This window comes from Panulirus ornatus, chromosome 43 (assembly GCF_036320965.1).
Source record: "Panulirus ornatus isolate Po-2019 chromosome 43, ASM3632096v1, whole genome shotgun sequence".
Lineage (NCBI taxonomy): Eukaryota > Metazoa > Arthropoda > Malacostraca > Decapoda > Palinuridae > Panulirus > Panulirus ornatus.
Genome location: NC_092266.1, coordinates 24425747 through 24452138, shown reverse-complemented (window position 1 = coordinate 24452138; position 26392 = coordinate 24425747). Strand labels below are relative to the sequence as shown.

Genomic DNA, 26392 nt, shown 5'->3' with positions numbered 1-26392 from the left:
AGATTGTGGAGGGTCAGAAAAGGAGGATGACTCGTGGTGGGGATACAGAACGTTTGTGTCTGATTTGACACAAATGATCACTCAGGTCCTCGTGGCTTTGAAAAACAGGAATTATGTTTTGGATGGGGAGCGGATGACTCGACCTGAATACTGTTTTCCGATCGTGAGGGAAGTTATGTAGAAGAGAGGAGGAAAAATCTTCTTTGTCACCGAGGAATTTGCCTATGTAAATGAAGGGTTTTTGGGTACCCTGTTGTCTCTTAAACAACTGGCAGCTTTCTAGTGTTCTCGTATGAGTGAAGTGTTTCTCTCGCTTCATCCACAGGATTGGTGTGCAGGATGGTGAATATATAGAGACGCCACGGCCTGAGCGAGGGGCAGACGGTGCCTTTATGCTAAACACTGTGGAAGCTGCTGCATGTTGTCTACCGCTGCTGCTTCTGTTACGTCGGTTGAACCATACGTGGTCAAGAAAGTAAGCTGCTTGGTATTGTCTTATCATATGTACGCATGGACTATGTTTCTTGTTTCGATCCGATGGAATCGTTGCTGTAATGCGTTAAGGCGATGTAAGAATGAGGAGATTTGACAGAAGTATTTAGTGTGTTCGTTATGGACGGCAGTGTGGAAACTGAGGGGTTCAGTGGGAGTCGAGTGATGACAGAAGGAAGAGACTGTGGTTTTCCCCCCTAACGACTTTCTGTCCAACGGGAAGAACTTTGAAGTTCAGGGGGTTGTGGAGGAAGCCTTCGCGGCGGGTTACTTGCTCGAACTGTTGTGTGTGTGTGTGTGTGTGTGTGTGTGTGTGTGTGTGTGTGTGAGATCCATGTTCATTCCTCGGTAAAGATGTAAAAGAAAGGTAAGGTAGTAAGGTCACGTTGGTTGACCTGCATGTTATTTTGGAAAAATTTAAATTGAAAGCGGAAAGAAAGGAGGTGAGAAAGATGAGTTGGGTGAGAAGTGGATTCTTATCGTTGATAGAGAATGTGGAAGAATGGAGGTGGGTAGAGGATTGGTTGACGATACTAAGGGGTAAGATTGACAGCGTATACACAAAAGGTTAAGATTCAAATACGGAGTTACTGAGAGAGAGTTGATTAATTACATGACTTCATGCCTAACCTCATAATGTGTCGAGTATGTGTTATGTATGTACATATAGCAGAGGATGGAAGTGTCAATGACACACACACACACACACCACCCCTCCGACACCTCCTCATCATAGAGTGGAAAGTGAACTGCTGTAGGATCATGTGTATGTGGGGAGGAGGAGGGAGGGAGGGAAAGAAGCAAGCATTCAAGTAACCAGATCGTCTCCCTGTAGCCTGCAGTCAATCTCTCCCTCCCTCCCTCCTCTCTCTGCCACTGATCCGGCCTGGGAGTACAGGAATGCAGTTCTGACTTGAGCAAAGCATGTCTTGCGTCTTGCTTCTTGAAGGTCGCGACCCTTTTCAAGCCAGTCACACGGCCGGGAATTTCCTCGTGTTTTACAAGGACGCAATATTGTGTCTGTGTGAAAGTATTGTTCAGGATATATAGATTTTTTTTCCCATTGTCCTAGATGACATGGACATCTTAATGCCTTGATTAAAGCCATCTAATTAACGCGTTCATATGCACTTTGCTCGTATATATATATATATATATATATATATATATATATATATATATATATATATATATATGCACACACACACACACACACACACACATCCTAGCCTAAGCAGGTGCCCAGTTTATCGACCAACCCTTAAGGGAGAATGAACAGCTGGCTGTGGACCGACTGCCTCAATCGAGATTCGAAGCATTGCGCTCGACTCCTGGGCGGTCCAAGAACGCATGCATCATCACGCCCAGCAGCGCTAACCACATAGGGAATACAATCCTACACCTGGTGTTAGATAGTGTATGATAATACGTCATGAAAACCCATTAAGCAAAAGGGGGGAAAAAAATATACATACACTAAAAATTGACCCTAGGTTTGGACACCAGGTGAGATCAGGATGGGTAGGTCAAATTGGAGATTACTTGGAAAAGATCATTAAGTCACATGTGACCTTTTTTTTTTTTTCTTGTGGTCAGTGTCAATCCTCTTACTGCCGTCCTGATGGCTCGACGCCCTCACACCCCGGGATGTGGAGGATACCAGGAAATGTATAAATGTTGTGACAGACGTTATCCAGCAGGTTTGATGGAGCCTGGTGGCGATGGACGGCGATTGTGGTTGTGTTGTGGTTGTATGTTAAGAAGGCGTGATGGTGTCACCTTTTAAGATATAACAACAAGAGAGAGGCTAGTCTTGAGCGTAGGTTTAGCATCTGATGTTGTGAATATCATTGAACGGCATGCCCCTATGGATGACCCTATGTGGATATCATGAAGGATGTTTATGAAATCTGTTATTACTACAGTTACTAAACCGTGATTTAGTGGTTTTTAAATGGTCATGAGAAATACATGTGTGGTATTAGGTTTTGTGTAGGATTGAACTACTGGTTGTGATTGTTTGATAATTTGAGATGCAATACTCTTGCTCTCTGAGGTTAACTTTGTTCGAGGGTGTTCATGAGGTAGTGTATAGATGTTGCCGTGAGTTTAGGTAGGCATGGCGGGCGTGGACGTGAAATACGTGTGTTCATGAGGTACAGTAGATAAGGCAAGAAGATAAAGGCACGAGTGGTCGTGAGTCGAGCTGGGTTGACCCAGGGGAAGGTGAGGGAGGAGTTAGGTATGTGTCATCATGAGGCGCAGAAGGTAGGTGTGCCGTCTATGGTATGCAAGGTGTGAGCCTGGAAAGAGGATTTACAGTCGCCAGGTCCCCTATGACCTGGTTCAGCCAGCCCCCCGGGACCTGCCTACTTCGAAGTTAATAAGGGTCACTCCAGGTCTAAATTGTGGGTGTGCAGATGTGACAAACCACTTATGACCTCATGTCTTCCCTCGGGTAACCTTAATCTGACCTCTTTCTCTCTCTCTCTCTCTTTCCCTTGCCTTTTCACGTCTGGCCTCTTTTTAACCCCCCTAGGTCACCAGGCATTGTACGGGTGTTGTGTTCTTTAGCCACTGTTCACGTGTGGTATATGGCCCACTGGCTCAGAAGCTAGTGGGCCAAATCCGAATAATTAAGACTCGGATTCAGCCAAGGACATCGCTTGACAACTCTATTAAGATTGAAGTACACTCTGTCCTCAATAGGTCCTTCACCCCTTCGGTGGAAGAGTGGGGTTGACGTCCGTCAGATACACTTCCAGTTCGCGTACTTTTGAAGCCGCTGGGACTAATGGTGTAGTGGGGATGATACCCATCGTTTCACAATATGTAGTAGATCCTACCATGAGGAATTTATGTCTTCGGAACATCTACTGGGTGAATAAGAGCTACCCATAATAGGTCAGCTTAAGTGTACCTGGGAAATGTGATTAGTCAGGTTAATTACATTATTAAGCACCTCGCTTGGTATGGCGTAGGCAAGATATTTCGAGCCCCCGTGTCTATAGAGGGCGTGACCGTTGCCCTGGTACGCACAGATCGTGTTTCTGTTCCCTTCCTGGAGTTCACTCCCGTCCTCTGGGCCGTGCTAAATGCTCCACTTGGGACCTGAGGTCACTATGCTTTGGTATTCGCTTCGAGTGACCCCTTTTTTCTCTCTCTCTCTCACCTCCCACTTAAGGAGCTACCACTCCCTCCCGCACCCATCACCGACACCATCCCTCTTCCGCTGTCAGCCATTCTTCCCTAGAGCTTAGGCCGAGCCATAGATGATACGGAGCCACAAAAGCCAGACCTAATTACAGTCGGTTCCTCTTCATGTAGACTACACACACTCTCTCTCATATAATAGTTATCTATATGGTTATATCTGGCTGTCTATCTTATCTCTTTAACCTCATCTATCTATACATCTGTCTGTCTACGTGTCCTCTGCCTCATCTATCTATACATCTGTCTGTCTACCTGTCCTCTGCCTGCCTGTATGTGTGCCTGTCTATCTCTATATATATACGCGCACACGTACACAGAGACACACACACACACACAGAATCATCGTCGCTTCCTGGCCCATGCCTGATTGGGGTGGCGGTGGCGATGGTGGGAAAATCTTCCATTACATATTGATTCTTCGTCTCCTGTTTCACCAGATGGATGTGAAGCCACGATTCGGAGCGTTCGGGGGGGTTTGGACATTTCCAGGACGATGATTCCTTTAGGAATATAAATCAATTATTTTTTTTTCCTTGACTCCTCTGCTCTTAAACATTTATTTCCGTGGTGGCAATAATATGTGGTGGCAGGGGACAGCTGTCAGTGTTAGAAGGAGGCTGGCATTTCAGTGGGTTGTCTCTGCCAGGGTCGCGTTTCAGTGTATTGTCAACTAGGGTCGAGTTTCAGTCGGTTCTCTACCAGGGTCAAGTTTCACAGTCAGTTGTCTACCAGGATCGAGTTTCAGTGTGTTGTCTACCATAGTCGAGTTTCAGTCGGTCGTCTACCAGAGTCGAGTTTCAGTGTGTTGTCTACCAAGGTCGAGTTTCAGTGTGTTGTCTACCAAGGTCGAGTTTCAGTGTGTTGTCTACCAGGGTCGAGTTTCAGTTGGTCGTCTACCAGGGTCGAGTTTCAGTTGGTCGTCTGCCAGGGTCGAGTTTCAGTCCCCTCGGGGAATACAATACGCCCTGTTGTCCGGATGCTTCGCTTTATCATGTAACATCAGACTGACCACATGTGCAAGTCACATAAAATTCATAATTATCCTACGCCAGTTCATGAAAAAAAAAGTTATGGTGTTATCCAGGACGTTTTCTTTAGGTAGGCTTCTGCAGCCTCAAGGCTGCGCTCCTTCCAGTAGCAGGGAAATACTGACTCCTTGGGAGTGAGAAGTGCTTTGACGAGAGAGCACTCTCAGTGATACAGCCTCGCCCAAATGTAACTTTACACTCGCTGTGTAGCCTCGAGTAGCCGGAGTCCGGTAGTACTCCTTTATATATATACATAAAGTTACATATTTTTTTTTCATTCGTATTATTTACGTTCGTTATCGACCAAGCTTAATGTGTTTACAGAAGTCTTGTCAACTTCGTGCTTAATAATGGAAAATTGTCCTTTTACTGTACTGCTCTTTGGGGCGCGTATATCATCATTTACATATATATTTTTTCCCACCGTATTTCTGTGTATTTTTAGTATGTATGTTTTTCCCCTTGTAAAAAAGAAAGAAAAAACAATTTGGCCCATTTTCACAAGGTAGTCATGGAGAGTAAGTTATATGTTGTTTCCTTATGATGCTTTTACCATATATGACGTTCACTATTGCGACACACACACACACACACACACACACACACACACACACACACATAGAAGGAACAGAGAAGGGGGCAAGGTGAGGATATTCCCCCAAAGGCCCAGTCCTCTGTTCTTAACGCTACCTCGCTAACGCGGGAAATGGCAAATAGTTTGAAAAAAAAGAAAAAAAAAAAAAAAATATATATATAAATATATATATATATATATATATATATATATATATATATATATATATATATATATATATATATATATACATACATATATATAATGTTACTGATATCAGCTAGATAAGATCTTGATGGAGGGGCGAGCGAGATAATGGTGCGGGTCAGTAGCCTAGACAAGGTCTTCCGCAAACGTGTAATAAATAGTTCAGTCATTACCGTCACACAGGCAAGGGCGGGTCAACATGGCTCCCTCCACTCTGCCTGACGGCAGGGTAGAGAGAACAGAGTAGGTATTTTTTTTTCCTGGGTCTTGTATAAGTAGATTGATAGATAGATGTAGATAGGTATTATATCGTGTGTGTGTGTGTGTGTGTGTGTGTGTCTTAACAAACATCTGGTTGATTTAGCATATGTCTTGCAGTAGAGGTGTTCTGATTTGATTTGATTTCAGTATCTTTGTGTAAGTATACATCAGACGAAGTATCCGATGGCAGTATGTGGGTAAAGTATGTGACGGATTTGTGTTTACGATATGTATACGTACACACACACACATACACACACATATATATATGTACACACCTACATACATACATACGTACATACACAGAGGGTAAGGTGGCTGGGAGCGGGTAGGGCAAGAAGGTTAGGGAGTACCGCTCTGGTTACCTTCTAATGTTGAGTTATGACGGTCCTGCACCCAACCATGTGACCTCTCTCTCTCTCTCCCACCCACCCCTGTCTCGACCTGCCTCTCTTGTCTCCTACCCACCCCTGTCTCGAACTGTCTTTCGTCTCCCGTCCCACTTCTATCCTGTCTTTGTCTCCCACTTGCCTCTTTCTCCTACATAGTTCTATGTCGTTTTTACCAGACAACCCAGTCGTGGGCCAATCTGGCCTCCTGTTATCTGTCTTTCTCAAGTAAACTCTTTATTTTTCAGGTGCCCCGCAATCCCTAGACGCCAGAACTTGTCCTCAAAACCCCACTCTACAGTCTACACGACTCCAGTCCAAACTGCTTCCTCGACAGGAGAGTGTGAGAGGGTGGTGAAGCTGCTGCATCCTTCGTCTCCAAGTTACCATACACTTCTGAAGACTTTGGTAACCGTGGACAGAAGAGGTATGGATCTGTTCCAGTAATATATTGTTCGTCTCTTTTTAGAATCGGGTGTAGAATGATTATTTCAATAGGCTCCATTGATGTCCCTAGCCTGGTTGCATAGGGTGAGGGGATTACACTGATGGTAGTTAACACTGGTGCTTATTGACTGGATTTCATCTCGACGTTGGCACGACGGTACGTCCCAGATGCACGACGGGAACGACCCTTATGCACGATGGGTACGGCTTTTGTGCAAGACGGGTACGACCCTTGAGCAGACAACTCTTCGAGAAGGACCGTTGCATATGATATCCATAGAGTCGCACTGTGTTGCTAAAGGGTCGTACCGCTGGGATAAAGGATCGTACCGTCGTGCCCAGAAGATCGTTCCGTCGTTCTAGAAGGTTCGTACTGTCGTGGCCGCAAGGATCAAGACACTGTGGTCAAGGAGACTGACGGAGGCTGCTTGAGGCAGATGCTGGTGGTCGGCGTGCAGACCACCTGCCGTAGGTATTCTCCCTTGAACCCCGGGTTCTTCTCGTTTTCATCCAAGTGTTCGACTTCCTCCTCACATTGTCGGCCACCTGTTTGTTCGCCGGGCCGCAGTGGCGGTGGTTTTCGTTCATTGAACTGAGTTTGTGACAGATTCATTCCTTGTGTTTCTTCTTGGCTCACAAGGGCGACGACGGAGACGGTCAAAGAAAGGCTGATCTCAAAGCCTCTAGACCCAGTCTGTTGTTACACTTCTACTTGAAGGAGAGGAAGGTCTTCCATTGTCGTGGTTTGTGTATGTGTGTGTCTGAATTTTTCTCTCTCAGTTTACCACAACAGTCTTGCATTATAGATGCTTAGTCAGCGTTAGCTCTCGGGGTTCAAGTGTGGTGTGGAGTAGGAAAAAAAAGAAAGACTTCGTCTAGAGCACAGGGTGACCTCCTCAACTCTAGACAAGACAGAAGAATGGAGAAAGGTGCACCGATTCCCTGTCGGTGGACAGGTCGGCTATGACTTAGCAAAGGTGCCATAGAGTGGGTCAGCACGCGTAGCTTATTTCAGGAAACCTTTTACTGATTCGAGTTCGTCATGCACAACAGCGACACGATCACATTGTATTTACGGTTGTACTAAATAAAGGTTTCGAGGTTGTTCGGTGATGCCGCGTGTGAAGATGAGGAGGCAAGTGAGTTCATCCCGTCCGTGTGGTTGGTATGAGGCACAGAGGAGGAGGAGGAGGAGGAGGAGGAGGAAAACGTCTGAAATTTTCCTGGTAGTGCTCAGAGGAACATGTACAAAGGCAGGATAAATATTTGTTGGAGTCTTCCCATGTGACAGAGAGTAATGCCACCTCGTGTCGTTGATTATTGATATCCCGAGAGAGAGAGAGAGGGAGAGAGAGAGAGAGAGAGAGAGAGAGAGAGAGAGAGAGAGAGAGAGAGAGAGAGAGAGAGAGAGAGAGGGGAATCTAACCCTCCGCAAGTTGATCTTGTTCCAGCTAGGCCTCTTTCGTCTGCCGTTCGTCCCATTTTTATTTCTCTTTCTCTCGCCCCGCTCCCTCAGTAAGCCCACAAATCACACGTCTGCCTGTCCCTCTCTCTCTCTCTCTCTCTCTCTCTCTCTCTCTCTCTCTCTCTCTCTCTCTCTCTCTCTCTCTCTCTCTCTCTCTCTCTCTCTCCCCTTTCTCCTGGTCCCCTCTAGCTTCCCACGCCTCGATGCCTCACCTGTCCACCTTGTGTCTCGCCCTGTGGGACACTCTTTTCCTCTCTCCCTCCTCCCCTCAGCCCTCCCTCTCGTCATCTCCCTCCCTGCCACCACACCCCGTCGGCCCTCCCACCACTTGTCGTACTTCTGTCACACCCCAATATTTTCACGGTTTATGAATCCCTGTGTATTTTCTTTTCCTAATCACTCCAGTGGACCTCCACAAAGTCTGTGGAGTCTGTTATGTGTCTGTTACCTGGCTATTTATCATCGGTCGACGGCGTATCACGAGCGGAGAGCTGGCGTTAAATACGCCTTGTGTACTCTTGGAGTACGACATTACCCTTTGGGTTCTGTGTTTATCGGCTGCTTCAGATAACGATGGTGGTCTCCCATCATCTTGTCCTGGTGGGTGTTTGTGTCCCTATCTCGTGTGACAGCCGTGCGCACCCCCACCCCCGCTCACTTGTTTACCAGGTTTGTTTACACACACTTGGCACCATTACAGAGCCTCGTTAACCTTCAGTGTTCGTCTCGTTGACCCTTCCCTTCCCCAATCCCCCCACCAACCCTCCCCCCTCTCTCAGCTGTCGTCTCGTTGACCCTCGAGTGTCGTCTGCCCACTTGCTCGAAGAACCCCCGTCAAATGGTGACTCGTCTTTGTATCACCGGCCGAAGGTTATAGACAGAGAGTGTGGGAAGTCATCCATGGAGAGGCGGTGTCGTGGTAAACAGATGAATGGGAGTACAATGTCGTCATAGAACTTCTTAGGCCAAGTGGAGGCCATCCATTTCCTGGGGATATAAGGTTAAGAATCACACACACACACACACACACACACACACACACACACACACACACACGCAGAGCCAAATAGGTGTCTAAATTCAGTAGTCCGGTCTAGATAGGCATAGACAAAGGATTTCAGTGAGAGTATGGGTGAAGGGTACATATCTAGTGGGGTAGGTGGAGGTAGGTATAGATCATACAGTGGGTACAGTACATGACGTAGGAGGGTGACAGGAAGGCCTGAGTGGGGCCCAGAGACCCATGGGGTGGTCCTCCCTTCCCCCAGTTACAGGGTGAGGGAGGGAGGGAAGGAGGTCTACGATACACCAAATACATGATGTAGAAATACAGAATAGCGTAATAGATTAGATTATGTAGTGCAGATCAATTTTAAGATTATCATATACAGGCCATCTTGTTAGCATTACATTATGTACACAAACAAATTAAATATACACCGAGATGCGTATTTGGAACAGGAGACACTGTAGCGTATGGGTTTATATACACCGAGATGCGTATTTTGGAACAAGACGCACTGTAGCGTATTGGTTCATTTACACCGAAATGCGTATTTTGGAACAGGACGCACTGTAGCGTATGGGTTCACATACACCGAGATGCGTATTTGGAACAGGACACATTGTAGCGTATGGGTTCATTTACACAGAGATGCATATTTGGAACAGGACGCACTATAGCGTATGGGTTCATTTACACAGAGATGCGTATTTGGAACAGGACGCACTATAGCGTATGGGTTCATTTACACAGAGATGCATATTTGGAACAGGACGCACTATAGCGTATGGGTTCATATACACCCAGATGCGTATTTGCAACAGGACGCATGCTGTTAATCTGGACATTGCAGTTACATGAAGTAATTACAATGACCCAATGATTACACAAGGTGATTACATAGAGTTAGTGGATAGCTTAAGGGGCTATGTTAAGGGACGTATTGTTAGCAAGGTTATGTGTGCATCTCTGGACCATGTTGTTTGATGATTGCTTATATCTTTAGGGTATTTTGAAGGCTGTGTTGGTTTGGGATAACTATACATCCCACTGAGTTAACGTGGGAGTACGTACATTGTGGTCATGCCCGGCAGTGGCCAGGAGCCATACAGGAGTCGGGTTACGGGCGAATTTAGGTGGGAAAACTGCTGCCTCCCCCTGTCAGTCAGTCAGTCATTTTCGTTTTCGTAAAAGTATTTGACGGAATGAAACTTCGAATCCGTATTATAGATAACACATATACCGACCTTAATTTTTTTTTTCTTCATATATTTATGGGATGGCCTCTCTCTCTCTCTCTCTCTCTCTCTCTCTCTCTCTCTCTCTCTCTCTCTCTCTCTCTCTCTCTCTGTTGGTGTAACCCCTTGTTAGGACCGAGATGACCCAACCCCCACCTTGAAATCAAAACCAGAAAATAAATCTCGTCTTATTCAGTTCCCTCCCAAATGTGGTCACGCGAGAAGCCTGGCTTTGTTGTTATCGCACATCTGGTAACCGAAGCAGCCGTGACGTCACAGGTGTCATCGCGCGGGAATTTTAAACCATAACAGGCATTCCGGGGTGAGGGGAGCCCCTCTAAAAGGGGGAGAGGGGGTTGTTAGTTGGTCTGGGAATCGGGAATGGTTCGAGGGGAGGAGAGACGAGGGGAATGATGACAGGTTATGGCTGAACGCGCGGTCTGGTCATGAGGGTGTAAAAACCAGACTTGGGAAAAGTGTTTAACTCGCTCATTATCTTTTCCAATGTCGTGGGTTAATTGCTTCTCATTACGAAGTATTTACTTTCCCTGGATTTGTAATTGAAATTAAATATATGTCATAAGTTTAGCTATTATACTAAATATCATATCGTATGTGCAGGTATTTTATTACATTACATATTTTCGTCTTTATATACATCTTTTTTTTTTTTGCAAGAATTATCTTTGTGGAAACAAAGATTTTTTGTATTGACAAAGACAAGACAGAAGAGGATCTGTTTTGTATACCGTCCTTGGTAGTGCTGTTGTTCACTATGCATGACTGTGTTTATCGGTCAGTTTGTTTTGATTGTGTGATGGTGCTTGTCTTGTGTCTGTTGATCTCTGTGCATCACCCTTCCTCATTCTCTTATCTCTCTAGTATCTCCCTCCCCCTTATCACTCAATTCTCTCTCTCTCTCTCTCTCTCTCTCTCTCTCTCTCTCTCTCTCTCTCTCTCTCTCTCTCTCTCTCTCTCATATGTTATGGGTTGGTTCACGAATTGATGAAGTTGACTTGACATTCTCTCTCTCTCTCTCTCTCTCTCTCTCTCTCTCTCTCTCTCTCTCTCTCTTATATGTTATAGGTTGGTTCATAAATTGATGAAATTGATTCTCTCTCTCTCTCTCTCTCTCTCTCTCTCTCTCTCTCTCTCTCTGAGCAAGATATGCCCGTTAGCCGACTGAGTCACTCATATTTCAGGCATGAAGTCGATGGTACGTCTTTATTCAAAGTAAACTCGGCGTCATCATATATATATAAGAAAATTTTTTGGGGGCGAACTGTTGGCCTTTTCTAACACTTCATCAGTCTGAACGTTGGAGTGTACTGTGTTGATGGTATTCTTGCTGTGTGCAGGTCGGTGTGGTCTATGTGCAGGTCGGTGTGGTCTACGGCGTCTGATAAGTGGGGTGGCTTTTTTAATTTCTTAACTCTTGAAGTTCGCATTATGTGAATTGCTTATTATGACTGTGTTAGTGTAATAAACTATGCTGGTAGTTAATGTGTGCGTCGTTTTCTTTGCTTTTACGACTGATTCTCTCTATGGTGCTAAGTCGATATATTAGGTGACTAGGGACTTTACCAATTTGACCTTAAAACTTGACCCTTTGCCTTGTTTCATATTGCTGGTTCTTTCTCTCTCTTTTGTAGATATTACTTCGCTTTTTGCTCCTAAGACTAGCTGCTTGCTTGCTTGCTTCCGCCATCAGCTAGACCATATAGAGTCGATACGTTACGTGGTTACTCGGTTATCATTAACACATTAAAGGTGTATTGATGTGATGTCTATTTCTTCACTTATACCGCTAAGCTTTGGAACTATACTTTCTCATGTCTTTACTTATATCTACGCTCTGCCCATACTGGAATGGCGGGGTTTCCATTGTCTTTAAGCTCATAGATTAGTTCCCTTTTCTCCTTTGACTCTTCATATTTTAAGCTTTTATTAATCTCGTCTAAGGTCTGGCCCTGATAAGACCTTTGTCTTTTAAGGTACCTGGAGTAACGTAGTCCCTGGCTCCGCTGTGGTTAGTTTATTTGCGAGCATTTGTTTGGGATGTCACACGTGAGACTGAAATGCCTTTGTAAGTGACTCTCGCCCTCACCACCTCCTCTCTGGCACCTACGCAGCAGATCCTTGTGGGCTCCATCCACCTGGCGCATCCAGACAGACGTAAACAAACACACGTGCTCCCTTCCCCTCCCCCAACCCTCCACTCTGACCCTCGCTGACCCTCCCACCTCCCCACACCTCCCACACTTTCCCTGTACCTCCCTTGCACTCGAGGGAAGCCACGAGGATGGGCAACAGGTGTGAGGCGTGAGAATGGGAAGAAGTCGGAATGTCTGGTGAGGAAGGAATGAGGAGAGGGCCAGCCACACCTCCTGTAGGAGTGACACGAGATTGGGGTGGTGGATGGCGGGTTGGGGGGATGATGGCTCTTCTGTGTGATGTCCACTCACGTGACCTCTTCTGGTGTCAGGAGTGGTGATGACCCTTTGTGATGTCCACTCACGTGACCTCTTCTGGTGTCAGGAGTGGTGATGACCCTTTGTGATGTCCACTCACGTGACCTCTGCTGGTGTCATGAGTGGTGATGACCCTTTTTGATGTCCAGTCACATCTCCTCTGCTTGTGCCGTGGATGGTGGTGATGACCCTTTATGGCGACCACTACCATGAAATCATGCCATACCAGGCGGCCCTAAAGGTGACGAAGTCCCGGTATGATGTCGTCGTCCCCCCTCACGTGACCACCAGTGGGCCAGAGGGAGGGAACAAGGGGAGCAGACAGGACTCGTGGGAACTGGGTGCAGGGATGCGTCTTTAGAGGCGTTCAGGAGACATAAAATTTTTAAGATCAACAACGGATCCCATCGTCCAGGAGCCGGTGGCTGACAGACACGTACGGACGTGGAGTTTGGGGGAAGAAACTCGAGTCGTAAATATAAAACTGGATCCGTAATGAAGACTTGTGCCTCGTAGATTCCAACACCCATCTCTCCCTCCTTAGTGTTACGAGATAGAAAAACAAAAAGAAAAAAAAAATAGCATCGTTAGTTGGAATGTGAAGGACTTGAATGCTTTCTAAAACCTTAGTATAGAGGTCTCTCATACACGGTGATGTCTCGCCCTGTTCAGTCTCTGCAGTGTGTGTCTCATGATATGAGTGGTATGAGGGGGGGATCATGATATGTCAGTAAGTATTAAGACTCAGTTTCTATTGTGATGAGAGGCTATGAGGATCATGATGTGTAAAAAAGATTTGGGGATATGAGGCTTAAGTCTTGTGTGAGAACGTGAATTTCATTCCTCATTATTTGTGAGGGAAACTGAGATTCATAATACGTGTGTGAATGAATTTCCATTCCTCATGACTTGTGTTGGGGTGAGTTTTCATTCGTGAGAGTCTATGAAGGGTTATAAGACTCATGACTCAAAGAGTCTGTGAGTGTAGTCTATTTATCCTTCATAACTTGTGAGGAAATGTGAACAGTGTATCTCACGACTTTGGAGGAAGGGTGAGGGTCTTTGGAAAATGATACGATGCAGTGTGAGGTGAGTCACTTGTGAAGAAATATGAAGCTACACGACTTATAAGGGAGTGTGAACTTCATGAGTCGCGAGAAAGAATAAGATTTGCGTCAAAGGAGGACGTGTGAGTTACGTTCCTCATGAGGTCTGGGTTGTGAGGTAGATAGCTTGTATAAAACTTATTACTTCATGAATTTAAGACAGTTGATTTGTGAATGTGGTGTGAGGCTTATGAGCTATACGGGAATATGAAGGAAATTATAAGGGAAGAAGAGGAGGAAGAGAGGAGGGAGTCGGTGAAAGGCGAGTATGAGGGTAGGAGAAGAGGAGGAAGAGAGGTGGGAGGCGGTGACAAACACTGGGATATGAGTGGAATCGAGAGCGGGAGCCTCCAGCTACGAGGTCCACCCACAGTGTCGCTACAGACATCACCTGGCACGAGACATCAACATTAATATGTCGAGAAGTAAACACACTTGGCACCCAACCTCCGTTCCACCTAATCCAGTCCCCACTCCCTCCCTCGCTCCCCTCCCTCACTCCCCTCCCTTCTCCAGCCCAGCCTCCTTTCCCCTCGACTCCCTCGCCAACTGGACACGGATGGAGTTGGGAAGGAAGCAGGTGTGAGCCGTGGGAATCCGGACTTTTAGCCATATCTCGAGAATCATACCAGCTCTGAGAACCAGCGACCTGGGGGATTAACACGTGTCAGGCGGTGATAACCCCTTCTCGCACGTCCCCCCCACGTGACCTTTATCATCTGCCAGGCCGAGAGAGAAGTGAGTTTTGTGAGCTAGGAATGAAGCCATGTCCTCTCCTCCCCTCACTTTCCTGATCTCTCATCTATCCTCCTCCTCCTTCTGTGCCTCCTTTGTGCCCTCTGTCTTTCGTGTCCGTCCGCCCTACATCCCTTGTCGTTACCGTCTGATTGTCTAGGATGTTCAACGGAATGCTGATGGAAGGAGGTTTGTGTGTGTGTGTGTGTGTGTGTGTGTGTGTGTGTGGAAGAGTGACGAGGAGAAACGAGACTTGCAGGTAGCGGGTAAGGGAGGTAGGGAAAAACGAGATGTGCAGGTAATAGGTAATGGAGGTGAGGGAAAAGGGAAGAGGAGAAGGGCAGGTAGTGGGTAAGAGGAAGAAAAAGATGTAGGAAGAGTGGCCAGGTACCTTGCAACTGCCCCATCACCTGCCATCACCTTTTTACGACCTATTGAAGCCACTGGTCTAGTTGATCCATACTAGCCGCTTCTCTGTTTGACCCATACCAGCCACTGGTCCAGTTGATCCACACTAGCCATTGCTCGAGTTGATCCACACTAGCCATTGCTCGAGTTGATCCACACTAGCCACTGCTCTATTTGATCCATACTGGCCACTGTTCTAGTTGACCCATCCTAGCCACTGCTCTAGATGACCCTCTATCCCAATCACGAACTTCACCACATCCTCAGAATTCGCTCTAGAGCATCAGACTTTCTTTATTTTCAAGCCGCCACACTTTCTTTGTCTTCCGTTTACAGCAGCCGACCTCACGACGCCTATACGCATGGGTGTAAGAGGTCGCCCCCTTTCACAAGAGAACCACGACCTTTTCCTGTCGTTCCTTCATCCTTACTTCCTCCGCAGATTCCTCGAACGAACCCTTATGGCCCCGGGACACCATCTGGCACGAGCCATCAGACGAGGGGACACATGGGCCACCATCTTCCGGTTACTCTCCCCCCCACCAAAGTCCCCTCTAACCCTGCACCACTGCCACTCTTGCTCCCCTTATTACCGCATCCCCTCGACACGAACGGGAACCACGGGAGGGACAGGTGTGAGTCATGTGAATTGGGAATGGGAATGTGCTGGGAGTGAGGAATGAAGTTGAGAGCCTTTGCAACCCGTAGGACCAGCACGTGGTGGAGGTGGGGACTGGCTCATGTGCCCTCAGACATGACCAGTCGCTGGGAGGGGAGGCGTGGGACGGGACGGCAGGAGAGGAAGAGAGTGGGCTTACGGAAACGTATGTGTGAGGCTGAAACGCAAGAACCAAGAGCAGGAGAGGAATGGCTGTGTGATGAGAGATCGAAATAATGTATTGGACGAGAATTTCAGATTTCACGTCGGCACCCCATCATTCTCATCTTTCCCTTCCTTTCGTATTTCTGTGATGTATATCCTCATCTTTTTTTTTTTAGCACACTTCATCTTCCTTCTCATCTCTTCCTTAGTTACTCCTAATTTTTGATTTCTTTCCTTCCTCAGCCATACCTTCCTCATTCCTCGTTGTTCCTTGGCCCTCCGTCTTCCTCCTCCTCCTCTTCTTCCTCCTCTGTCATCCCCTCATGAGTGCCCTACGCTCACGGTGAAGCCGAGAGAGAGGAAGACAAGGACGGTAGTAGGACGGAAATGTATTGGGTGAGTGTGGCCAGAAGGAAGGCGGTGATGAGTGACGGTCGGGCCTGGCTCGACTGGTCTCACTAACCAACCAAACTCTGTGGGACCTTCACCTAACATTTGAGTGATAAACTGGTGCCACAGCTACTAGTAGTACAGTCGATAACAGTTGTATAGGAGGTACGTAGACATAGGAAAGCAGCATAGGTATATATAGGTACAGATAGGGACCTAATTTTGGAGGCAGAAGACAAGAACATAGTCGTATGTTGGTATGAGGACAGTCACGGTATTGAAGGATGACTGAAACACACTTTGTCGACAAGTAGGACCTTGATTTCTGATCAGACACGAGTACATACAGTGTGCGGCAACACACAGTACAACAACAGTGCACGAGGACGGCATCTGATCAAAACTGAAGGCTTGTGGATCCTCTGTGCAGGAGGATTTTGGTGCATACCACAAAGGATTTGATTTGGCAACGCTCATGATGATTCTCGATGAAGATGAGTCCCTTTTTTCTCTTTTCCCCCTCGTTAACGACCTCGTATAGATGATCAGACACCCAGTACGAACTGTAGGCTCAAGACCACTGTTGCAATACACACACACACACACACACACACACATGACCTCTTTATCTCTTCACCTCTCAACCCTCCCACTGGACACGTAGGGATTGACCTCACACACTCGTGTAAACCCGTCAGGATAAGAGACTAAATGGGATTCGACTCTTTTCTTAGCGGGATAAAGAACAGATTGATCGTCTATACTTACTTATATACAGCTTGTTGATTGGTGAACTGTAGAGTTGGATGTCATCCTGTATGATTCATATGAGAGTCGGAACCTTATCTGAAATGAGTAGAAGGAGGATTAGATAGTGCAAACCTAAGATGATCCAGATATTTGATTTAGAAAAAAATAAAAACGAAACGGAGTTTGATCGTTTATACAGATTAGGGAGAAGATAGACTCGTTTTGTACCTGATTTTACCATACGGTCGAACATCACATTGCCTTTTTATAACGACGTCGCTCATCAGACTATCCCTTACGGCAAAAAACGGAGGTGCGTTGCCCGCGTCTGAAGCAGGTCAGGTCACGTGAGCGTTTATAGTGAAACCTTTGTTTCAGTCTCTGAAACTCTGTTTCATTCATGTTTTTTTCTTTTTTCCTTTGATCACTTTGAGATTATTTATGATTTATGGGAATTTTTTGTTATTCGTAAAACCGTTTTACCTAAATGTGTGCAACGTTTAGAACGTAGTGACACACACACACACACACACACACACACACACAATAGTTTCCAGACACCACTACAATAGCTAGGGGATGTCAAGCGCCAGGATTACCTCTTTTATTTCTTTAGTGCCCGTAAGCCCCCCTCCCCTCCCTCCCTCCTCCTCCTCTTCCACTCTTTCCTTCCGTCCCCCTATATTCACCCCTTTCCCCACCTCCCCCCTTAAAGGGGTTTACCCCTTTCTTCCCCCCCCCCCTACAAAGAGCACTCACTTTCCCAGCGGTTCACCCTCGCTTGCTCTTACCTCCTCCTCCTCCTCCTCTTTCCTCTCTTCTCTTACCTTCCACTTTCTTCTGTTTCCTCACTCCCGCTTTACGTCTGTCCTGTGGTCTTTTATTACTGTAGCTTCTTATCAATACAGACCAATGTAATGTGTCGAGTAACATTTAACATTATTACGTTCGTTTATTTCATTTCATATGTCGCTTTCTTCATTTTTCGTTAGTATTTATATATTTCTTATATCTATTTTACTCATATGTTTCTTATATTATACTTATAGCATATATTTATTATTATATTTATATGTTTCTTATATATATTATAGTTATAGTATGTTTTTTATATTTATCATTTTCTTTCATTTTTTAATTATTTTACTCATTCCACTTTTTTCCCCCTCGCTCATGTTGCATGTGCAGCGGGTATGCAAAGGTTCCTGTAATGTGCAAGGCATAAGGAGGGTTGGGTGCTGAAGAAGACCTCTCTCTCTCTCTCTCTCTCTCTCTCTCTCTCTCTCTCTCTCTCTCTCTCTCTCTCTCTCTCTCTCTCACGTGGTGCCCATACATTCTCCCGCCTCCTTCCCTTAACATTATCTTCCACCATCTCCCCTGTGGCTTTACTTAGTTCGGACCCAACCCTCCATCACCACTCCACACACACACACACACACACACACACACACACACACGAGCACACACACGCACACACACACACACACACACACACACACACACACACACACACACACACACACACACACACAAAGGTCCCATCAACAGAATAAAAGTGGTCACACCGATATTAGTTGCAAAATAAGTTTAAGCGTTTCATAGCATTGTTCTACGTCAGGTATTTGAAGAGTATTCGAAATATGACAATTGTAAATAGTCCATTTATCACATATACTGTTACATAATCTAATCAATGCCGCTCAGTCTTTATGAATAATTCACTTACGATGTAACTTAGTGATTAATTCATCCACCGTTGCCCAGTCTTTAGAAACAGTTCACTTGTCATGTAACTCGTAAGTCAATCACTGATGACACAGTCTTCTGACCTTCATATACATGCACTGTCGGGGAGGGGCGCACGATAGATCCGCCAGTCTTGTGCCAAAGAACAATGCAGTTATTTGCATAAACATAGTCATGAACAATCATCGTTCAGGGAGGAACAAGAACAATGAACAACGTAAGCACAAAAAAAACAATTATAAGATGAACAACGACAAGAACATGAAAAAAAAGCGACTGAAGTGAGGAACTGGGAGGGAGAGTGGAAAAGGGAAGGAAGGGACAGTGAGAGCAGTAAAATGAGGAAGGAAGAGAGAGAGAGAGAGAGAGAGAGAGAGAGAGAGAGAGAGAGAGAGAGAGAGAGAGAGAGAGAGAGAGAGAGAGGAGTTTGTGTGTGTGTGTGTGTGTGTGTGTGTGTGTGTGTGTGTGTGTGTGTGTGTTTCTCCTTGCATTATGTTAGGATGGTAGATGGATCCTCTTGTGTTGATTTCACTTTGTCTCGAATCCTAAAAGCTTTTGTTCCAGTTCTCTTTGGCTTGATCTAAGGTTCCTCGCAGGTAGACCCGTGTAATTTGACTTGACATCCTTTGAGTCACAAGCTTGAGCTGACTCATCGTTTCCCATCATGCACTGTAGGCCCAGTAGGTGAGGGCAATGGAGTGAGACTGGACCGCTCTTAACTCCATCATGGGTCATCCTGTCGCACCTCCGTCGCGCCCCTGACACAACCATGACGAAGGGGAGCTCAATTGCATTACGCAGACTGTTGATGAATTTCAGGGCAGTGATGCTAAACAGTTTGATTGAGAGTGGAGATGCCCTGGTATTGAACCTGGTTCCTTCCCTTCCTCTCCCTTCTATACAGGAAGCATCGAATGTGTGTTATAACAACAGCGCCGCCAGCGGCAACAGTGGCTTCTTGTCGGAACCTCAAAAAAAAAAAAGGGGGTGCACTTGCTCAGCTTAAGGACTTGGCTCTCCTTAATATGCATACCCCACCATGACGTCTAAACTTGGTCGATGAAGATCATGAAGGGAAAATGGGAGAAGGTGGGTTGGTGTTGGGGACGACGAGGACGACGACTCCAATGCCGCTGGACAGCTGGTGACACAGATGGCAGTGTCCCACCCCATACTTGTTAACTCGTAAAACTCTATCCTGCGAGGCCTATTCGTCTAGGGAGGTGTGTGTGGTGACGGGGAGGGGCGGAGGGGCGCGCGGGCTTAACTCCACTAGGCCGACGGAGGCTTGAGGTCCGTTTCTCCTCCTCGGCCGCATGTTTATTGTGCAGCCCAGCGGCGAGGGCCTCCGTCAGGGCTTTATTGCTGGCGGGTGGGAGGAAACACCCCCAGTATGAAAGGAGGAGGGAGAATTACGCACCGCCAGACCCCCACGCGATGCACTGGTTTGCCTGAATAGGTGAATAAATGAGTGCGCGGCCCGCGCGCCCGCGCAGACAGACAGAGAGACATGGTTACAGACGTTTATACGACCATCACCGTAACTGTTAATTACTGGTTGTCACTCTGTAATTTACTCTTACATTAGTCAGTCCTGCTTAACCTTCTCTCTCTCTCTCTCTCTCTCTCTCTCTCTCTCTCTCTCTCTCTCTCTCTCTCTCTCTCTCCTTTACTCCATTTCCCCTCCCCCTCTCTCTCTCGCTCTATCTCCCACCCCAAATAAACACTCGGGGAAACTGATATATATAATGCCAGAGGTGAAGGTTTGTGGTATAACGCCCTACGTAGCCCAGGGGGAGTAGAGGACGAGGGCGAGGAGAGCTATATAATGACCAAGTCTCCCCTCTTTCTCTTCCTTCGTTTTCTATTTTCTTCTTCTTCTTCTTTACCCCTCTTATCACCCCTCCTTGTCTCCTCATCCTCCTTGCCTCTCCATGCTATAGGGAGCATGTCTCATTGTTCCGATGATGATGACGGAGAGTATGTGGGGAGTCTCGAGGGTAGAGAGCTTGGGGAAGAGCAAGATGGGGAGGAGGCAGCTCGCACTTAGTACCCTAAACCATGAGGGGGGGGGGGGGGGGAGGTTGCCGTGTGTATGGAGGTTTTGTGTTGGGGGGGGGGAGTGTGGATGTCCTGTCCCCTCTAGGTTTCCCAGAAGGTCGCGTCGGGCCGAGGGGTAACGAGTGAGGGGTCAGACGAGGGGAAGTGGGGGCAGACGTACCCGAGAGGAGACTTTCATTCATCACACTTCCTCACCACCACACCACACCACACCACCACACCCGCACTAACACTTGCTTGCACCGTGCTCTGCTTGCCTGCAGAAAGGGGCAGTCGGGGTATATCACAGAAAGAAGAGAGAAAAGAAAGTTACACAAATGGTTTTAATATCTGTGAAAATCTGAAACGTGACACCTGACACCTACAGGGAGGAAGTGAGGAACTGTAGCTGGGGTTGTCGGCGAGCTCGCCAGCCAACTCACCCCTCGATCTCTCCACATCGTTGGCTCCCGGGCGTCGTCTGATAGTCCCGTGGCTCCTCATCAGTTGACTGGCTCACTGGATTTGGACACACGTCCATAAATCGGGTGGATAGTAAGGGCTTGGGGTCTGGGGTAACCACGTGGCAGTGTTGGGAGTGTGGAGGTGTGTGGTAAGGAAGGGGCGCGGGCAGAGGGCAGTTTTTATGGGGTGGACGGCTCACAGGGCGTGAAAAAGTGGAAACAGGAAGGATAGTCAGTGAAGGAGGGGGGGGGGGGGTGAGAGATGGCAAAGAGACAAGGGGAGAGAGGGAGAGAAAAAGAGAGACACTGAGAGAGGCGGAAGTAGGGGAAGTGGAAACAAGAGAGTGAGAAGAGGTAGACAGACAGGGAGACTGTAATGGGGAGAAAATATGGACTGGGATTGGAGAGAGAGTGTGTGTGTGAGAGAGAGTCGATGACGTGAGTGAGATGAATGGAGAACCGATAGGGGAGGGTAGACAGAGGAGAGGGTGCAGAGATGATGGCGGAGAGGAAGACAAGAGGTGGAAATGGTGGTGACTAGAGATAACGTGGGGTGAGGTGAAGAAAACATATATGATTTCACGGAAGGATAGATTGAATTTTGTCACAAGAGCTGTGACTTTACCGTGCACTCGAGCTCATCCTGTGGGTGATCTGTGGCACAAAAGTGGCTACAGAGTGCACAGAGGCTATGCTTGCAAGGACTGGGCAACAGTATATGAATTATTTAACTTATCAAATGATATGTTTTACAGAGGCTGAGCAACAATGATTGGATCATATAAAAAGGTAAATATAACAGGTGAATTATTAACAATTAGCAAATTTATGACATTTCTCAAGTACTTGATGTAGACCATTGTTATGGATGAAATTATTATACATATATTGTAATGCCTGGTTGGAATTACCAACAGAAATTTCGTTGAACGAGGATCTTAAGAGGGAAAAGACTGACCAGCAGTTTTGGCACACTGTATCACTATATTGTAGTTGAAGTTATCAGCGCAGCAAGTTCTTCTCAGATCTGGGGATGAAAAAAAAAAGATTGAGAGATGGAAGGTGTGGAGAGAGGTCCAGAGGGTACGACGTCAATATGGAGACACCCAAGGAGGAGGTCTGATGGATGTGAGGGTCAGACGGACGTTCGAGGAGGGCAGAGAGGAGGCTAGGAGAGGAACGGGCCAGAACAGAAACACGACAGACACGTAAATAAACAACACTTGAAGATGTCTGACGAGCGTGGATGCGGTGGCCTGGCTGGCTCTAGCCCCGGGTGCCCACCAGAACTGGTTGTTGGATCATATCGCCGCGCCCGATCCCCCACACTGTCTGAGTTGTGTCGCTTGGGTAGGGGTTGTGGCGGACCTAGATGGCTGGTTAGGGTTGTGGTTGAACCTAGATGGCTGGTTAGGGGTTGTGGTTGGTTGTGGCGGACCTACATGGCTGGTTAGGGATGTGGTTGGACCTAGATGGCTGGCTAGGGATGTGGTTAGACTCGTATGGTTGGTTTGGGTTGTGGCTGGAGCTGGGGTCTGTCTTGGGGGGTGAGGTTGTAGCGAGCCTTAGGAAGTTTAGGAAGATTGTGATGGTTGTGGAGTGTCTTAAGGGTACGTGGGTTAGCTAGGGTGCTGAGGAGAAGGTCGGGGTGAGCTGATATAACTGGGGAGAGTTTCGCTAGATTAAAGGCGGCTCATAATTACTGTAGAGTACCCTTGTTGATTGGGTAGGATTATGGCCGACTTCAAATGGTTTTGATGAAAAGGGGATGGGGTGAATGTGTGGTTGAGGAGGGCACTGAAGGACTCTGGGTTGGTGTGGTAGACTTCAGGGTGACCTGGTAGGTATTTCCTAAACCGGTAGGACTCGCAATGGTTGCTGTAGAAACTAGGATGGGTAAGGGGGGCTGTGGTGGCGATGCTAGCGCGGCGTGGCAGGGCAGGGTTGTGGTGGACTCAAGTGACACAGGAAGACTGTGGAGGACCTGGTGTAGCTAGGTGAGGTTGTGGAGGACCTAGGGTTGTAAAGGGGGGCTAGTGGAGAGTCTAGGGTAGTAAAGTAGGGTTGTGGAGAACCTAGGGTAGTAAAGTAGGGTTGTGGAGAACCTAGGGTAGTAAAGGAGGGTTGTGGAGAACCTTGGGTAGTAAAGGAAGGTTGTGGAGGACCTAGAGTAATCAAAGTATTGTGTATGACCCCGGGATGCGTGTGTATTGGTGCCCTGTCGCAGACTAAGAGAGACTCGTAGCTGACCTGAGTTAAGACGGCATGGGAGTATTGTTGTGGGCCTGGGACGCCTCAAGACTTTCATGGAAGACTTGGCGTAGCAGAAAAGGGTTATTTAGAGGACCTCGGGGTACAAGGAGGGCCAGAGGGAAGTCTGGTGTTAGGAAACTATGTAAGGGTACCTGGCGTGGCAGGGTGTTTAGATTTAGAGGACAACTTAGGATAACAGGACAGGGTTTGAAGGGGCCTCTAGGTGGCTGTGGATTTATGACAAGCGGGAACCCTCCCTCTCCGTGGAGTAGGTCGTGACTCTGTATCGTCCCTCTGAGAGAAGGCCAACTAGGAATTGAATGTTATTGAAACATGTTCTAAGGAAGTGTCATTCATGACAGATACCTGGGGGAGTGTCAGTAATGACAGTCGATCTCGCTGGTGATTTTAGTTTCTTGCAACAAGAGTGGAGACGTACCTCTTGTTGTGCACTCCTGCCTTTCTTGTGGGCGGTGGCGCAAAAGATTACAGTATCAGATATGGTTCAGTCTGGCCTAAAGTGTTGAAAGCGAGTATCTTATAAGTTCACTTTGCTCGTTTTCTTTCAAAATAAACTCCTTTACGGATGACGTGCCGTTAGCCAAGGTATATTCATTCCTGAAGTTTTTTTTTTTAACATGAAATTCGTACAAGTTTTAAGATTTTGAACTTTAGCATAACTCCTTCCCACCCAACTTGGAAATAATCAAGTGGCTCCTCGTTCATCATTAGTGACCTGTTCTTTTTCTACATATGAATTCATCTTTGAGGTCTTAGAGCTTGCTGATGATGAGGGTGGAATGAAGAGGAGTTGGGTGGGATGGGGACCATGTAAAGGAAAACTATAACCCATACAACAACCTCTGCTTCTCTGGACGTTGGAAATCATACCATGTTGAGAGGATCGTCTGACGGAGGCATCAGTGGAAGGAATAGCTGCACTTTCCCCCCATGATGGGTCGTGATTCGGATGCATCAAGCACACACACACACACACACACACACACACACACACTGGGGGTCACCAGTGAGTGTGTGTGTGTGTGCTGAGATATGTGTCCTTCGTTACCCTTACAGTCGCATGAAAGACAGGAGGTGGAGGGGGTGTTGTAAACCCCCTCCATGGACTTGCTGCCTGTTGTTTGAGATTGGCCAAGTGACCAAGGAGTAGTTAGATGAAGGACAGAGACAGACAGACAGAGACAAGGACATTGAGTTTGACGACCCTTGAAGAACAGTCTTTACTACTGTAGAGTGAGGGTCAGAGGACTCGAGAGCTTTAGCTTGGCCCCAGCCCACACTATGAGGCCAGTGTCTGAATAGTCACAAGGACGTAAATCGCTAACATCCGCTCTATGATTGATTAGTCTGCGCGCCTCTGCCTGCGCGTGCGCCTGATGGAAGACTTGGGGGTAAGGACGCTTGAGAAAATACAAAATAAAGTCATAAGGATTATTCTTAGCTGCCCTGAAAAATGACAGAGATTCTAAGCATGAGGATAGAGTTGGGTCTTCCTGGTATCACACAGACCCTCTGACTACAAGCACCTTCCGCACCTTCTCAAATGGGCTTTGAATGTATGATATATATACATGAACGCTACCTTTACAAAGACCAGTAGCACTGTCCTCCTGTCCCATGGGAGATTAAACTCTTTGACAATCATTGTTCCCACCTCCTCCTCCTCTTTCCCTCCCCACCCACCCACAGCACACACACACACACACACACACACACACACACACACCCTCCCTCAAGCTCAGATTACAGCCCGAGTTAACATTGAGTCAGTAATGACGCCCATTATCACACTGCCGCCGTCACCACAGGGCATAATCTCTCTCTCTCTCTCTCTCGAGGCTTTTGTACACACACACGGGGGTTCGTACAACGGATGACGAGTGCCACTGGTGCTTTAACCAACGACTCTTACACAACACAGGGAGCCAGGGACGATAACTGGGCAACCACACTCGAAGTTGAATCATATGCTGTCCTTACGGCCCTCGAAATTGTCCATTCTCTCTCTCTCTCTCTCTCTCTCTCTCTCTCTCTCTCTCTCTCTCTCTCTCTCTCTCTCTCTCTCTCTCTCTCCCTCTCCTCACTAACTGCGTCAAATTTCTTTCAGTGTGGTTGTTACATCCTGCGTCTCGAAGCACGACACACAGGTACGACCAGGTTACTCATGATGGATTTGAGAGTCCAGTTTCTCCGGATTCCTTCACGTATTGGGGCCCAGAATGCATGATAAGGCCGATGAACGAGCAAAAACTTCTGCCTTGAAGGATGAAGTTGATTACCTCCTGGGTCTACCAGCCAGCAGCCTTGAAACCAAGATTCAGGAAGAACGTGACCAAAATCTTTTAAAATCAAGGAGGAGGGAAATGAAGACAGACGAGATCCATCTACCATCATAACTTCTTCGTGCAAGACGAACCATATACTTGTTCTACTTACAGGATCAGCTGATTTTGCCATGCAAGTTAAACTGGTTTATAGATATTGATGGGAGGTGGGTTTGCCCCCCTCCCTTTGGTGAACGAGTAGACCCAAATGTAACCTTTGCCAGTAAAGGTGTTATCACAAACTACAACATTATATACTTGACTGTTGTAAAATTGGTGATTTTGGCCAAACACTACAAGATATGTGTAAGCATGTCACTCATAACAATGTTGTAGTTCGCATATTTGACGAGTCTCGTAACTTTCCTGATTGTCTATAGTCCCACCATTGTTGTTCAACTGTTGTCAACGTCATTAACCATGTGAATTGCTGGATAATGTATTGCAACATTACCAATATCTCGTCAACATTTTTCTCTGTGTAACCTATACTGTAATTCAGTCACTGAGGCCCTTGTACCTTTTGTGCACTCTGTACCTT

General features: G+C 46.8%; 1 long non-coding RNA gene across 1 annotated transcript; it reads left to right on the top strand.

Moving 5' to 3' along the window:
- The first annotated feature begins 330 nt into the window (after positions 1-330).
- Positions 331-26111, top strand: LOC139762419 (uncharacterized). The gene is made up of 3 exons (XR_011715721.1): positions 331-475; positions 6416-6594; positions 25635-26111. It is a non-coding gene; the product is annotated as an uncharacterized lncRNA (long non-coding RNA).
- The last annotated feature ends 281 nt before the right edge of the window (positions 26112-26392 follow it).